Source organism: Empidonax traillii, unplaced genomic scaffold (genome assembly GCF_003031625.1).
Source record: "Empidonax traillii isolate 1590-97213 ecotype Southwest subspecies unplaced genomic scaffold, ASM303162v1 scaffold619:size634076, whole genome shotgun sequence".
NCBI classification, from domain to species: domain Eukaryota; kingdom Metazoa; phylum Chordata; class Aves; order Passeriformes; family Tyrannidae; genus Empidonax; species Empidonax traillii.
In genome coordinates this window covers 613,464-627,816 of record NW_020955812.1, presented here as the reverse complement: position 1 = coordinate 627,816, position 14,353 = coordinate 613,464, and the positions used below count along the sequence as shown (strand labels likewise).

The following is a 14,353-nucleotide window of genomic DNA, read 5'->3' as shown; positions in this document are numbered from 1 at the left end:
GAATTAGAAATGGGTTTGTTGACTACCAGAAGAGAATAGTTAACCATTCAGCCATCCTTCCTTGGGATAAAAACAATGAAAAAAGAGGACAATCTAAGTGCAGGATCTTCTGTCTGAAAGATTTACTTGATACCTAATGGACTTAGCCTTCAGAACTAGCTCCACTTAGATATTGATGATGCCAAGAGCTCAACAGGATTCAAAATATGGGTGTGGAAAATATTTGTATCCATTGTAGTAAATGTTGTAACCATTCCTTTGAGGGATATGCACTTTCCACATGTCAGAGCTTAAGTCAGTTCATAACAAATACAGGCACATATTTTTCCAGCAGACACACCAGCACTTAACTATCATTTAAGGTAATTTTCACAGAGTGGGAGACTATTGTCAAGGTCAGAACAGCACAATGAGACTCACAATTGGTCAGCTGTATGTGTCACTGCTTACCTGGCACCAAATGATGTGAAAGCACTAAGTAAAAGTCACTGCAGGAGATATGTAACAGTTTTTAGTCATTCTAAACTAGGTAAAGTAGTGCCTAATCTAATGTCTTATAAATATAAGCAAGTATAAATGAAACAGAGAACTGACAGAGAGATGCATTTTGTTTTGTCTTTGCATCTTTGGGTTTGCTGAAGTGCTTAATGACAGCTATGCGATGGCTGCTATACATTCCTCTCACAGTGGTACAATTTAGTAAACAGACAGGGTGAGTGGGGTTTTTTGAGCTCTACTGCAGTAGGAAATGAATCACATTCTAAGAGTAACCTGCTCTAAGTGACCCTGCCTCATCAGGGAAGCTGGACTAGATGATCTCCAGAGGTCCCTTCCAACCCAAACTATTCTGTGATCCTGTGTAAATGAAGTGCAAAGATGCTTGTTCCTATTGTTGTTCTTTGATGGGGTGGCACAACCGTTCCTTTGATGCTACCAGGAAGCTCTACCAACTTGTTCTCAACATAAACCAGGAAATTTTCTCAAGATACTCATGTTGGTTGTTGGACTTGGTGAGCAGAGCCAAGGTTTTAAAACATGGACACCCCATAAACTGGGCTCATGCTTCTAACTCACCTATTTCAGAGAGAAATAAGAGAAACAACTGTATGTGTCCTTCTGCATATCTAACCCTTCTTCCCCATTTGAACACATGGCCTTTGTATTGCAGGTTTATGCTGTATTTATCCCATGGACATGTACAGTTCCCGGTATTCCTACATTCTTTACCAAAAGAAACCATCTTTGCCTGAGGAAATCAGTACTCTGTATTTTTTCTTTGCTTCTTTTTTAATAATGCTTTTAAATATAAGCATGGGTTTTAATAGTTTCTTTTGTTCTATAATTCCAGAGAAAGAATGATCTCTATAGTCTTTCTTCCAATGTTTCCTTCGAAGTTAAGAGCATGCCATATAAAGTACAGCCAGCAAAGCTCCCCACGGGAAGCATAGCAGTAAGTAACTGAAAATTGTATCTTTGTGTGAAGTACATGTATTTGGTCATTCTGATCACAGCTGTGAAAGTTTTTGTAGACGAAAATATTGAGATTGGTCTTTCTTTTAGATGAAAATATTGAGATTGGTCTTTCCTGTGTTTCTAGTGTAAATTCCTGAAATAATACCTAAAGGAAATATCTTTATTGCTTCCTGTGGAAGGGGGTGATATATGATACTGATTACACTTTTAAATAATTTCTTGCTGCACTATTGTGTAGACTTCTGTATTGCATTCAGGATGGATTTTTCACCCAGAGGAACACAACAGAACTGTGAAAGCAAGTGTCTAGTTACTTTGTTTGGGGAGAAATAAGCCTGGAGGAAATTTTTGTGCAAAAGCCAAAATCAAGTTTCTGTCAGGTTTAGAGATCTCACTCTTTGCCCAGTCAGCAGTTCTCTCACACAAGCGTATGGATTACCTATAGCAACTTCTCTCTTATCTGTATTAAGATTCTTTGATACCCTGATTTTTGGAAAGGTTTGCATCCCTCTCTAGGGTTTCCACCTCACAGCACATGCAAGATATGAATTTACCTGGTCATCCCAACTGATGGGATAGATAGATGCTAAGTACTTGCCTTATTTGCAGACCAAGATTTGCATGGTCCTCGATTACTATATGAAAAAGTAACCTCGGAGGCATAAGTTTGATTTAATTGTTTTCTTGTGACAAAGCATTGACTTTTGGGAGCACTTTAAAGGAATTTGCTTCTTATGGTATCTAATACCATGGTTAAAATTCACTCTGTTTTGTCATTACTGATAGAAATAAGTAAAATAGGAGTGCAAAAATTGGATCTAGTATGAATAATCTGAAATTTTAAGGCCCATTGTTCTTATATTTTTGAAGATTTATCAGTTACGTCCTTCTTTTTTGAAGCTCCTTTCAAACTTTTCCGAGTTAATTCATGGTGAAAATGCATCATACTGGTCTGATGAGAAGTAGTAGTAGGGACAAAATATTTTCTTATATGGAAAACCAACAGAACAAAACAATTCATAGCTTACTTTGAGTCTATTTTAGAGGATACAAGGTATAAAGCTGTGTTTTAAATATGCACAGATTACATGGTTGATACGTGCTCTGGGAAGACCCAAGGTAAAATCTTGGTCCTGTGTGCACAGTGACTCCAACCTCCATCACCAGGAGAACCATGATTTCACCACAGAGATTTGGTGCTTAATAAAGTATTCATCCAGAAAGGTTCAAAGACTCCAAGCTGACAGATGTACTCAGGCTCTTTTTATTTTCTTGCAGCATGTGTTCCATACCAGAAACACATGTTGTGCAGAATTCTGTTGGTAGTGGTGCCTTCATCTGGACTGAAGTGCTTTATCCCAGGTGATAGCCTGCTGTTCGCAACAAGTGTCAGATGATCTACCAAATGATCAGATAAGCATTTTATTCTCTTACTCCAGCCAGTATAATGCTTGTTATTTGCTGCAGATGATTTACAGCAAAATGCCTGTAATGGCAACTGTAAAATGTTGAAAAATGATAGTGCTTTTATGTCTCATATCTGGACATGGCAGTGGATACTTGCCAGCTCTACAGCTTGATGTGTTATATGCACCAGTTCTTTGATGTTCCACTTGCAAGAAGAAATATTTGCTTGAAGTTGGGCAAAGCTTAATATTTTTGCTCCTTCTGAAAAAGAACACTAGTTGTGTCTTTAAAGTTTCCAAAGTTTTGTTTGGAAGCTTATGGTTTTCTTTTAGACAGTGAAAGAATGGAAGAGAAATAAAGATTTTAATATTTTAAAATTAATTGTCAAAAGTATATATCTAATAATCAGCTAACACTTTAAGGTTTATATAGAGAAGATAATATATTTAAAAGACCAGAGCATGTGTCCTTCATTTAACTCATACAGTGCCGTGTTCCAATTATGCAAGTTGATATTTATGTTTAGTTTTAATGGCATGAATAATCCCATGCACAGTAATCTACAGTCATGTAGCCATATTTGCAGCACTGAGGTCTTTATTTCCATCATCATGGAATGTAGGTCTTTACCTTGAACTGAGAGAGGGCCATGACACAAAGGTGTGTGAAAGGTTATGTCAATGTAAAAAAATCTTTATCTTTTATAGTAAAACATTGGAGTGAAAATGCATCAAATGGAAAATTAGCATGAAATTTAGTGGAGCTTAAACCAGAAACCACACCCATCAATAATAGTATTTCTATTGATTTTTATAAGCTGGGAATTGCAGCTGTATATTATACAACTGAATGGATTTGCTTGCTAACAGCTGGATCATTCAAGAGAAAATTGTCAATTTTTCTTAGAAGTATTACTATGGTAAATGATACTATCTTACTTGATGAATTTCATGTGAAACTTGAAAGTACTTTTTATTACAAGAAGTACAGAGTTACAATAAGCACAATTTGTTCTATTTTATTTTATGATTCTTGAGCCAGTTTGGGAGTTTAATAAAATATAATTGCTTTTCTTAAATGTTTGATAGGATCTTCAGGGGGGATGCTTTTAATGTAAACTGTTTGACCAGTTTCCTACAGTGAGTAAAACTGGTTTCAGACTAAGCCTTATATCTCTTTTTTTTATTTATTACATGGTGATAGTACTTTCATTTTAAATGTGCTTATATTCCTTATGAAATATATTTGCATAAACATTTGTAAAGTGTAAACATAAACGTCAATATTAATTGTGACTCCAAGCTCAAGGGAGCTTTTACGTTCTATTTTGATAGTTTTTTCAGAGCATATAAGAACCTCGTGCTGCAAAGGCTGGATTGGGTCGTGTAGGAGTACAAAGGAATTCCTGTTTCTCAGCCTCTGTAAACAAAATTGCTGAAGGCTAGAGGAAGGTCATCATGTGCAGTAAAAGTAGTAGCAATAGAATAATAATCAATTTAGCTACTGTTTCTTAAAGTAGCAGAATAAAATATGGAGAAGTTATTTTTATATTTTAACATGTGTCTTTTAAAGGACCAGAGAAAGAAAAATAGCTTTGTGAGAATCCCACTAGCTTGCACTGAATTCTGACTATAGATGCTGGATGTTTACACCAGGGAAACCTAATTCCCATCTTTCCACAAGGGACTGCCAGTGAACCAGCAGCTTACCACGTGTGTTCTTCTCTGCCTTGTGCTGCCTTCCAAAGGAATCAAAGACAATTTTGAGGACACATTGAGTAGCACCAAAACCAGGAGCAGAATTCAAAATGTGCAAAAACCAGTGGCAAAAATCTTCATAGTTCTTTTATCTACTTACAATGTGCTTAACCATGGCATATTTTAAAAAAAGAAAATAAAAGCCCTTATAGAAACATGATCAGCAAGTGACTTTCCTGGAACCACAACAGGGATTCTGAAGTTAAGACTATCAGAAAACATCTGTGTGTGGATTTTATTTCCAATTGCAAACAAAGGCTCTGTCCATAACTCTTGGGTTGGCTTCACCCTCACCTCGGTGCCTGAGCCAGATGGCATTCTTTGGCACCCTTTGCACACAAAAAGGTGTGAGACGTTCAGCAGTAGGGAAGGCCAAAAGTCAGATGGCCCCTCTGAAGTCTGTGAGCTGTGCTTTTCATCCTCCTGACAGAGAAGCAAGCACTGTTTTCAGTGTTCAGCATAAAAAAGTCTTGTCCTGAACAGAGAGCAAAGCCAACATGCATCTGAAGTATGGTGCCAATATGCAACACTTGTGTAAAAATTCCACTTCTTCACATTGACCACCTTAGATGAAAAAAGATAAATCTCCCCCAAAAAATTCCCTGGCTCTGATCCTGCAGTACTAAACCTACCACATGGAGAAGAACTTCAGAAATCCAAGCTGAATAATGCAGACTTGTCTCTAATCAAAATCATGTGTAATACTGTTGTGGACAGCACAGGGGGGGAGGAGGGACAGTCTTCTGTGGACATGGTGAAACACAGCAGGCAAAATTGAAGGGTTGCTTTGTTTTTTTCTTCCCCTCCAGCTTCTGCCTCAGCTCTGTGGGTGTTCAGGACTTGTCCTGTCAAACTGTTCACCAGCAATTGCATTAGTAGCCTTGCAAGTCTTTGTGTAGAGTATGAAGGGGGCAGCCCAGGGCTGCATATTCTACTGGTATATAGGCAGGAGTGAGACTGACGTCTACAAATAATCCCCTGCTCAGGAAATAAATCTCGAGCACTTAGCACAACCCTTCCTTGCTTTCAAAACCTAAGACAAAGAAGGATTCATGGAAAAAGGGTATGGGTGCGACAGGATGGTTTCAAGATTTTAGCAGGCAAATATTTCATTAGCATTGGCCTCACTCGGGCTAAAGAAGAGAGAGATGTGGCAGCTTTGCAGCAGCATCCTGCTTGATACAAGATAGACCTAATTTCTGCTGCCTGTTTGGTTCATTGCTGATCATATAAGGATTATAAACATGATGGCCTGCACTTCTATAAGATTACAGTTTCTCGTTTATGTTTCAACATTTGTCAGGCTCCAGCTGAGCTACTGAAATTACACGGCAAATTTCACTCGACTGTCTGCAAAGGCAGAGCACCAGAAGGGAGGAGGGAGGAAGGATTCAGAACCCAGGCAGTACAAGCAAGGCTGAGTGTTGCTGCAACACTCATAATTGGTTAGCAGCCTCAGGAAGATCCACATGTTCTTATCTGGATCCATGCTGATGGGTGCTCTGTAGGTATCACAAGAAGAACTTCCCTTATTGTTTTCATAGCCTAAGAGGAAAGAGAACAACACACAAATACAGCACACATCTAGGATGTGGCACATAAAAGAAGACATGGAATGGCAACAGATACTTGTAGCTGCATGCACTGCTATCAGCTTTTTCCAAAATCTAATGAAATCCACTGACCTTGGTGAAATAAATGGTTTCCATTGATTTCATCAGGTTCTCAGTCAGGCTTTGAAGTCTGAATTGACTCCACCTAATTTTGAACAGTGAACTGGTGGACATGAGTCTAGTTTCTGTGCTATTAGTAAGTAGTCCTATGAAATATTCAAACACCAGGCAGCAGTTTACTTCAGTCCTATCTGAGAGCATCTGTGGACCTGAAGTTGTTGCCCTAGACTGAATGAAAGTAGACTTGGTGCCCAAGAAGACAGATGTGATTCAGTCAAATATTATCTGAAGAAATCTGTAAACAAAAACCCCTTCCATGAAGTACTTGCCCATTCTGATAATTTCCACATTCAGGATGAACAATTTCAGTAGACTTTGGTTCAAGCTATCAGTACCACAAATGATGAAATAAAATCTTTGCATGCAAATGGGTCTTTTCCTCAGGTTTGATGTTGCTGTAAAATGGAGTAATTTTGTCAAACTTGGGAGGACAGAAAGTACTGCTGGAGTTCGCTTTTTGCTGTTGTTTTACAAATATTTGTTAAGATGGTTTTGTTAAGTAATCTATCACTTTACCACTCCAGCTTCACAACAGTGTTAATATATGTAATGGATGTCAACAGTGTCAGGTCCTTTCCAAACAATAACTAAAATTTGAATCTTCCTCCATTTGGTACCTCAGTTTGCCAACAGAGGAAGTGCACAGCACGGATGAGTTGGGGTTTTTTAATCAATCTGTTTTTGCTGTCTTGGAGCCCATAAATTTTCATCAGCACTTCCCAGCTCTTGTGCTGTATGTGGTCAGGTCTTCAATGCTTCAGGGCAGCATTCATGAGGATTTTCAAGCAGCAGAAGGGAGATGCTTTCTTCCTTGTGTAGCTGAGCTCATTGCTTTCTACAGGCTTCCTGAAGCCCATCATAACTGCATCCCTTCTGTTTTCCCTGGCCAGTTAACCTCTTACTTGCATTCATCTTTTCCTTAACTGGCTTTTCTCTGTGAGGAATCTCTGCAGACAGTTCAGATGACCTTTTTCTCATTTTCTCTGCCCTTGTATTTAAATGCCACTCTGAGCCACAAGCGAAGCTATTCAAAAACATTTTGTCCTTAATAAATGAGAACTGCTCTTGCTGAATCTAATGATACAGAGAGCCTGTGAAGTTCTGAAGTGGTTAAGAAGTGACCCAAAGAGTAGGCTGGGGAAGGGAATTTTATTCTTACGGTGGCATAGTTAATCCCACCATCAGGGTATCTGTTGGGACACAGGGGTGGGATTTCATGGGTTGAAATAATTTTTTCTTGGTTTAATTAGCTAACATTTATTCTTTGTATATGCTATCCTTTTGAAATATTTTAGACTAATAAGTATTTACACCTGCTCCAGAGACACATATTAGCTGCATGTGTTTGTTACATCAATGATGGTATGGCCAGCACTGCAAGCACTTCATCCTCAGGGTGCAGGCCAATGCTAAAGTGCTGATAGCAGAAGGACTTGGCAGTGTCTTGGAATTTTCTGTGTAACTCTCAGGGTAAGCTTTGGTAGAAGGCAAGTGGTATCTACAGATAAAACTGTCCCTAATTTCTGTTCCCCTAACAATGAGGAATACTATAAAAAACATGTACATCAGTAAAGTTCACCAGACTGCCATCTTAGCAAGCACTGTGTCAGAGGATGAAGTTGTTGGCTACAGAGTGGAAAGGACTGTTCCAAAGTGTCTTCCAATTAAGTGTGACAGTAGCTGGGAGACATATCCACTGGTGCTTGCAGAATGAAAAAGTCTAGGAAAAGAAAAAGGGAGAGAGGAAAGGGCTGGATGTTGCTGAAAAGCTGAAATTTGCCATCTACAAGGAGAGGAGTAAGAGGAACAGGAACGAAACCAGTTTTTGAGCTCAATTAGAGAGTTGTGTCCAGTCTTCAAACTTAGGCTGCTGTTCCACAAATGAACAAATTAGAAAACAGTGTTGTGTTAAATTTTGGGTGCATCAACCAGTAAGTTAATAGAAAAAAAAAAAAAAAGTTATAAAGAGTATTTGCAATGAGTGCAGCTCAGGGACTGGGCAATAGCCAAGAAATTTATTAAGATGAGTAGATTTCCTAGCTGTACCTTGAGCACTGAAGAGAAAGAACATTTGAGAGTTTGTGTAATCAGTTGCTTTGCAAACTGATTTCATCATGTCATAAAGAAAATAACTTCCATCTGTGACTTACTTACCCTCTTTAAAGGGTACTAGGAGTAGATGAGAGAAGTCCAACAGAAAACCTGAGAGAGAAATAACTTCCTAAGCTAACAACAAAGAGGAAAATTTGAGGAAATAAACTAAGATTGAAAGGACGTATTTGTGACCAAAGAGCTAAGGAAAGCTCAAACTCATTCCTTCCCACTTGGGAGAAGTAGGGACAGAGCAAACATTCAATAAGATTGACAAGGAGCCTTCCAAGCAGAGTCTGAGAGCATAATATAAATTTGGTAAAAGGTATGGAAGGGAGAGTGAGGAGGAGAGCATGGATGGCCCCAGAAGAGAAATACAGGAGGGTTATTATTACTCTCTGTCCACATGAAGGTCTAAAGAGAGAATTTTTCCAAGTTAGTAAAAACCTTTGATAACGCATGTTAACACCTGCTGCTTTCTAGAACCTTCTACAAGGACAGTGCATTTCATGCTTATTTCCCACTTAGGTAACAGTCTGTGTGCTTGGCCTCTTTTAAGGAACACCAAATCATACTGTGCATTAGGCTTTATCACAAGGACAATAAACTGCTGCTTGAGTTTCACTTTTGGACTGCTTAGCTGAAATGCAAATCATCAGAAAATATGTATAGTTGTATGTCAGCAGAAATTAAAATAAGAAAAATGTAACTGGTATCTACTGTGGTTTGAATTAAGAGTTTGGGCTGAAGTCAACCATTGTTTCAGAGTAGTTCAGTGTAATTCAGTTATACTGGCCTGGGCTGTGCCAGCATGGATGTGAGTAGAACTTTGCTCCTTGAATATTCTTGAAGCATCTGCTCAGAAGGGTTTTTTTTGCTACTCTGTATTAAGGGAAAATGGTTTGTTTGTCTGATATGACATGAATTTTGTGTATGTGTGAATTCCATTTCTAAAAGTTATCATGACCAAGTGGAAAGGGACTTACAGTAAATGAAGCCAACATGGAAGAATTTCAGGGAACATGTACTTCTAATCTGCAAAATGCTTTTGAAGTGAATGCTTCTAACCTCTGTATTCTACTGTCAGATTTGCTTTCCTTGCTTCACTTTTATTCATTTAATGTATTCTTTTCATTTCAGATCAGAACATCTGTCATTTGGTCCACCCCAAATGTCTCCTTTGAAATCCCTTTATGGGTTATAATACTAGCCATACTTCTTGGACTACTAGTACTAGCTCTGCTGACCCTAGCTTTATGGAAGGTATGTTGTATTATTACTGTTACTGTTGCCTTGAAAAACCCTGAAAGACACTGGAAGATACCAGACGAGAAGAAAAAGAAAGGCTGGAATTTTGTGATCTTTAGCAGTTTGGAGCAAAAGCAACAATACACGTGGTTTTTTTTGTTTTGGCATTTCTGACATGCTAGTGTCACTGACCTTTTTGCAGGGAACTTGTTTTCAAAGTCTTCCTTTATTATTAAAGTCTGGTTATAAATGGGCATACAGAGTTTGGCTCTGTTTCCCAAGACCTATGATCCTCTTTTTCAGGATGTTTAGGTTCAAAAAGAAGTTACTTTTCCCTGAATAATTCAGGAATTTCCAGTTTTTGTCAGCATGGAACAACATTCCGAGGTCTGAGAATTAATTTTTAGAAGATTTCCTTTTATATTAGTATATCATGTCTTCTGTTTCCAAAGTTTTCTATTTCTGTGTTAGTTGTTACACTCCCTTCACAAGTTTTAAGACAAGTTACTGGAAACCGGTATGTTACAGGGAGCCAGTGTAGCTTTTGGCCATCTTCTCGGTTCACACTAAAAATAAGTTTGAGATAATTCCTTAAGTTAGAATATGTCTTTAGCAGCCTAAAGGTTATGGTTAGGTGTGCAGTCTATGCTAACTTCCCAAATTCACTCAGTCAGGTAACAACAGCAGCAAAAAGCTTTGTCTAAAACATGCGAGGATGAGAGGAATTTTGGTGGTACCTTCCTTTGACCTCATGTGAACATTCAACCTGGCGACTAAAAGGGTAACTTTTTGGCAGTTAAAGTTAGGTGAGAGGATCTCATCTTCAGTGATCTCTAGTCTAGCTTACAACACCGTCCTGTGCACATTTCCCAACACACATTCCAGCTCTGTTATTGTTACTGCTTGTCAATCTAAATACCTTTTCTGAATGAGCATTTTGCTGAACTGAAATCTGCAGTTTTCTCATTAGCATCAGTCCGTATCAGCATTCAGACCAACTTTACACCTCCTGCAAAGACATGTTTCGTATAATTTGAATTTTAAAGCTATATTTTGGAAGTCAATGCCTTGTACACAGAACTAATTTTTCCTAGGCAACGATTTGAACAGAAATGCAATATCTTCACAGTCTATTTCCTGCCATAGGTTGTGTCTGACCTCTCAGGTTGACTGAGTGAGGAATCAAACTGCAGCTGAGTTTTTCTGTGGTTGTCTTACCATGACACCTTTGTTTCTGTTGATTGTTTTCTGCAGTGCGGCTTCTTTGACAGAGCTAGACCTCCTCAAGATGACATGGCTGACAGGCAACAGCTGACAAATAACAAGACTACTGATGCATAAAGGAAGAGAGTGACAGTTCAAGTCAGAATCCTGCCTGAGACTAGAAACACAATGAGGATTAAATGAAGGATTCCTTCCACCAGCCTTCCTTTGTGCCTACAAGCGACACGGTGCCATAGTCTGATCTATGCAATGTTCTGATAACATGCCACATGACGGCCATCCTTGCCAAAGAAAGCAGCTTTATCACTGCCTTACAAAGATATTCACCACTGAACAGAATGTTTATCCCGTATTTCCAGCCAGATGCCTTTGAACACGTGTGGTATACTGAGATGGTTCCAGAACAAGCCCCGATCTCTCAAAGAGAGAAAACCTTCATTGCTGTTTTGTCTAGAAGATGGACCAGGACAAACCTTCTAAATGCTACTGTATCATACAGAATACCTTTGAACCTCCCTAAGGATAAGAACTTGTATGAAATTATTGCTCAGGGAGACACGCAGTGTATCAGTACTGTGACAGTACTTCTGAAAAACAAAGGTAGTCTATAAAGAACTTTATAGATGGGATACAATTATTTATTTTTCCACCTTTTTAGAATAAGTATCTGTTATAATAATCAACATAGATTTTGAGAGAAGAAAGTAAAAAAAAATAGAAATCGTGTCCTTACTTTGCATGTAAATAGAAAAGTAAACCCACTGTACACACAGAACACAACTTTCTTGGCTACAAGGTGTTTTGCAAAGCAGATGATTTATGCAACACTTTATGAGATGAGACATATGACAAACAAGTACATGTTGTATCTCTTTCAGCCCAGAGCTGGCAGTATCCCACCCGGATAACTAAATCCATGCACAGCGTAGAGCAGGGAATGAGTTACCCTGTTCTTGTCTTGCTGTACAGCCGACACAGGATACAGTCATTTCTGAAACACAGTTTTAAGTTATCACAGCCACACGGGTGATATTGCAAAGTCTTAGGGGGTTGGGGCTGGGGTAAATTTTCTTTTCCATTGCTCTGTTACTTTGTTGAAATTGCCTCTTAAAATGGCTACTCACAATCTTGAAATCTTTGCCTTTTTTTTTTTATTTTACAGTCTACAAGCTGACAGCATCTCTAAAGTGTTGACTTCAGCAAAGTTTAGGGCTGATTACAATTATTTCTTAAGCAAAGTCTTGCAGGTAAGGTGGGCAGAATTTGTATTTATGCAGAAAAATAGGATGCCAGCCAACCAAGCATGAATATAAAGAAGGAAAGATATTTTGAGGTAAAGAGTAAAAAAATACACTTAGGATTGATTATTTTTTTCCAGGTTAAGAGTTCTGAAGAAGAGATGTTTCATTATTTCTGTTCTATCAGCAAATGGTCATTATCTCAATAGGAGCTTTAAGCTCTGATCTGTGCAAATTTGTACATGAAAGCTTGAGTCTTCCAGTGCTGCCTGAGAGTGTGAGATTAGCTACATTGTGTAAACTTCAGGAGGAATTGTTTATTTTCTGAAATCTACACCACACTTGCTTTCTCCTGAGCTCCTCTTCTTTCCAGCCCATCTCAGCTTCTCAGTTGGCAAATGGCCTCATCCATTCTGTCACTTTTAGAAAACTGCCTTTCTGCTTCCTAGTACTTCAGGACAGGAGTAGCCATGAGACATTGTCAGTTCTGTCAGTCTGACACAAGATTTTACAGTTTTACCATTTCTTGCATGCACACTGACCTGTGCAATCCAAGCAGGAGCTGTGTTATATCTTCATATCCCAGGCAAATTTGCAAGAAGACCTTAATAGAGTCTTTAGCTTCTCAAATGCAGTGTACCCAGGAGATTAAATGAGAGGAGGAAACATATGCGTCTGAAAATGGAGGTGAACCATCTGTGTGCTTCACACAAGCAAGAACCTCCATTTTCTAAGGATGGGGAGGCCTGACCACTTCCCAGTCGTCCAGAAAACCATTAACAGACTCCTTCCCCCAAATGGGTTTGAGCTGACCCCTTGTAGGTTAGAGAGATCAGCTGACAAACATCACCACAAAGCAAGACTATCCCATATTTGCACACCCCTGTATCCAGTACATTCCAGGCAAAATCGTCCTGCCGTGAAAGACAGTGAGCTTCTAGCTTTTGTAAATATTTAATTGTTGTGTGTAGCAGCTTCTGAAATAAGATTAGCTAGCTCATTGCAGTCACATCATCTGCACAAGTCTTACTCTGATGAGACAGCACTATAAGGACATAACTAACATAGGACTTTTGTATGTGCAATACTTTATATTACTTATATACCTGAAGCATGTTTACACTGGCATTTGTGTTTGTTTTTTAAACTTTTGAATATAGTGATAATGATTACAATAAAGAAAAAAAATATTAGGAACGAAAATTTAAACAAACACAGCTCTGTTCAGTATTTGTTGCAATGTGTTTTCAATCCTACATTGCTCTGAGGATGGGACTAGGTGACCTAATAAGTTCTTTGCAGTTGTAACATCTATAGTTCACTTTTGAGCAATTACTCTCCATTTTAATGATGGGCAAAACATGTTCAGATACTAAATTTAAACAATAAAGAACCTCAGTGACTCTTGAGCCTGGCTGGGATCCATTGGCTGCAGCTGTGTAATGTCACTGGAAACCAAATTAGAGGCACATGATCTGACAAACAGTTACTTTGAGCAATACTTTGTTTTATATTTCTACATCCTTGTAGATTAAACTTCCCCCGTGGAAATGTCTGGAGCTGTGTGCTGTCAAGGACTGTAGTCTTTATTCCCTGTATTTGTGGATAGCTTTGGCTGCAAATTGCAAACAGCTTTGTGAAGATTTCTGGGTTTCAGTGCTTGCCAAGAGTGTTTGTTCCCTGGGGAGATTGCATCCTGGATGTGGACACTAGCAAGCAGTTGACATAATCTTTCCCCCCAGTATATTAGTAATGTGCTGCATGATAACCTCTGCCACATCCCTACATGACTGAACTTTTGTTTCAGTGACGTCAGCCTTGTAATGAGTTACTAAATTCAGCTTTCTGTACTAGTAATTCAGCCTTATGCTTCCCAGTGTATGTGGTGAGCTCCTGATGGTTGGGAACACAGCAGTAGTCCAGAGAGCAGGAAAAGCAGAAGGTTACTTTAAAGATTAAAGTCTTTTAAAAGTCCTCATTGCTATGACCACCACAGCAGTCTAGTAAACAGAGAGACATTCATCTTTTATTTCACATGCTTCTTGCTGAGTTTGAGAAAGGCTGTCCAGTTATTTTATCCATGCAACAGACTGTATTTAGTGTCAAGTGACATCTTCTGTTTCATGAAAACTTCAGAATTTACATAACAGGGATCAGTACATTTGAATATGTTTTCACTTAC

The 14,353-nt window shown here is 38.6% G+C and overlaps 1 long non-coding RNA gene across 1 annotated transcript; it reads left to right on the top strand.

The window, feature by feature from the left end:
• Window positions 1-1,347: 1,347 nt before the first annotated feature.
• LOC114065107 lies at window positions 1,348-13,580 on the top strand. The gene is made up of 3 exons (XR_003572874.1): window positions 1,348-1,450; window positions 9,602-9,724; window positions 10,964-13,580. It is a non-coding gene; the product is annotated as an uncharacterized LOC114065107 (long non-coding RNA).
• Window positions 13,581-14,353: the final 773 nt, after the last annotated feature.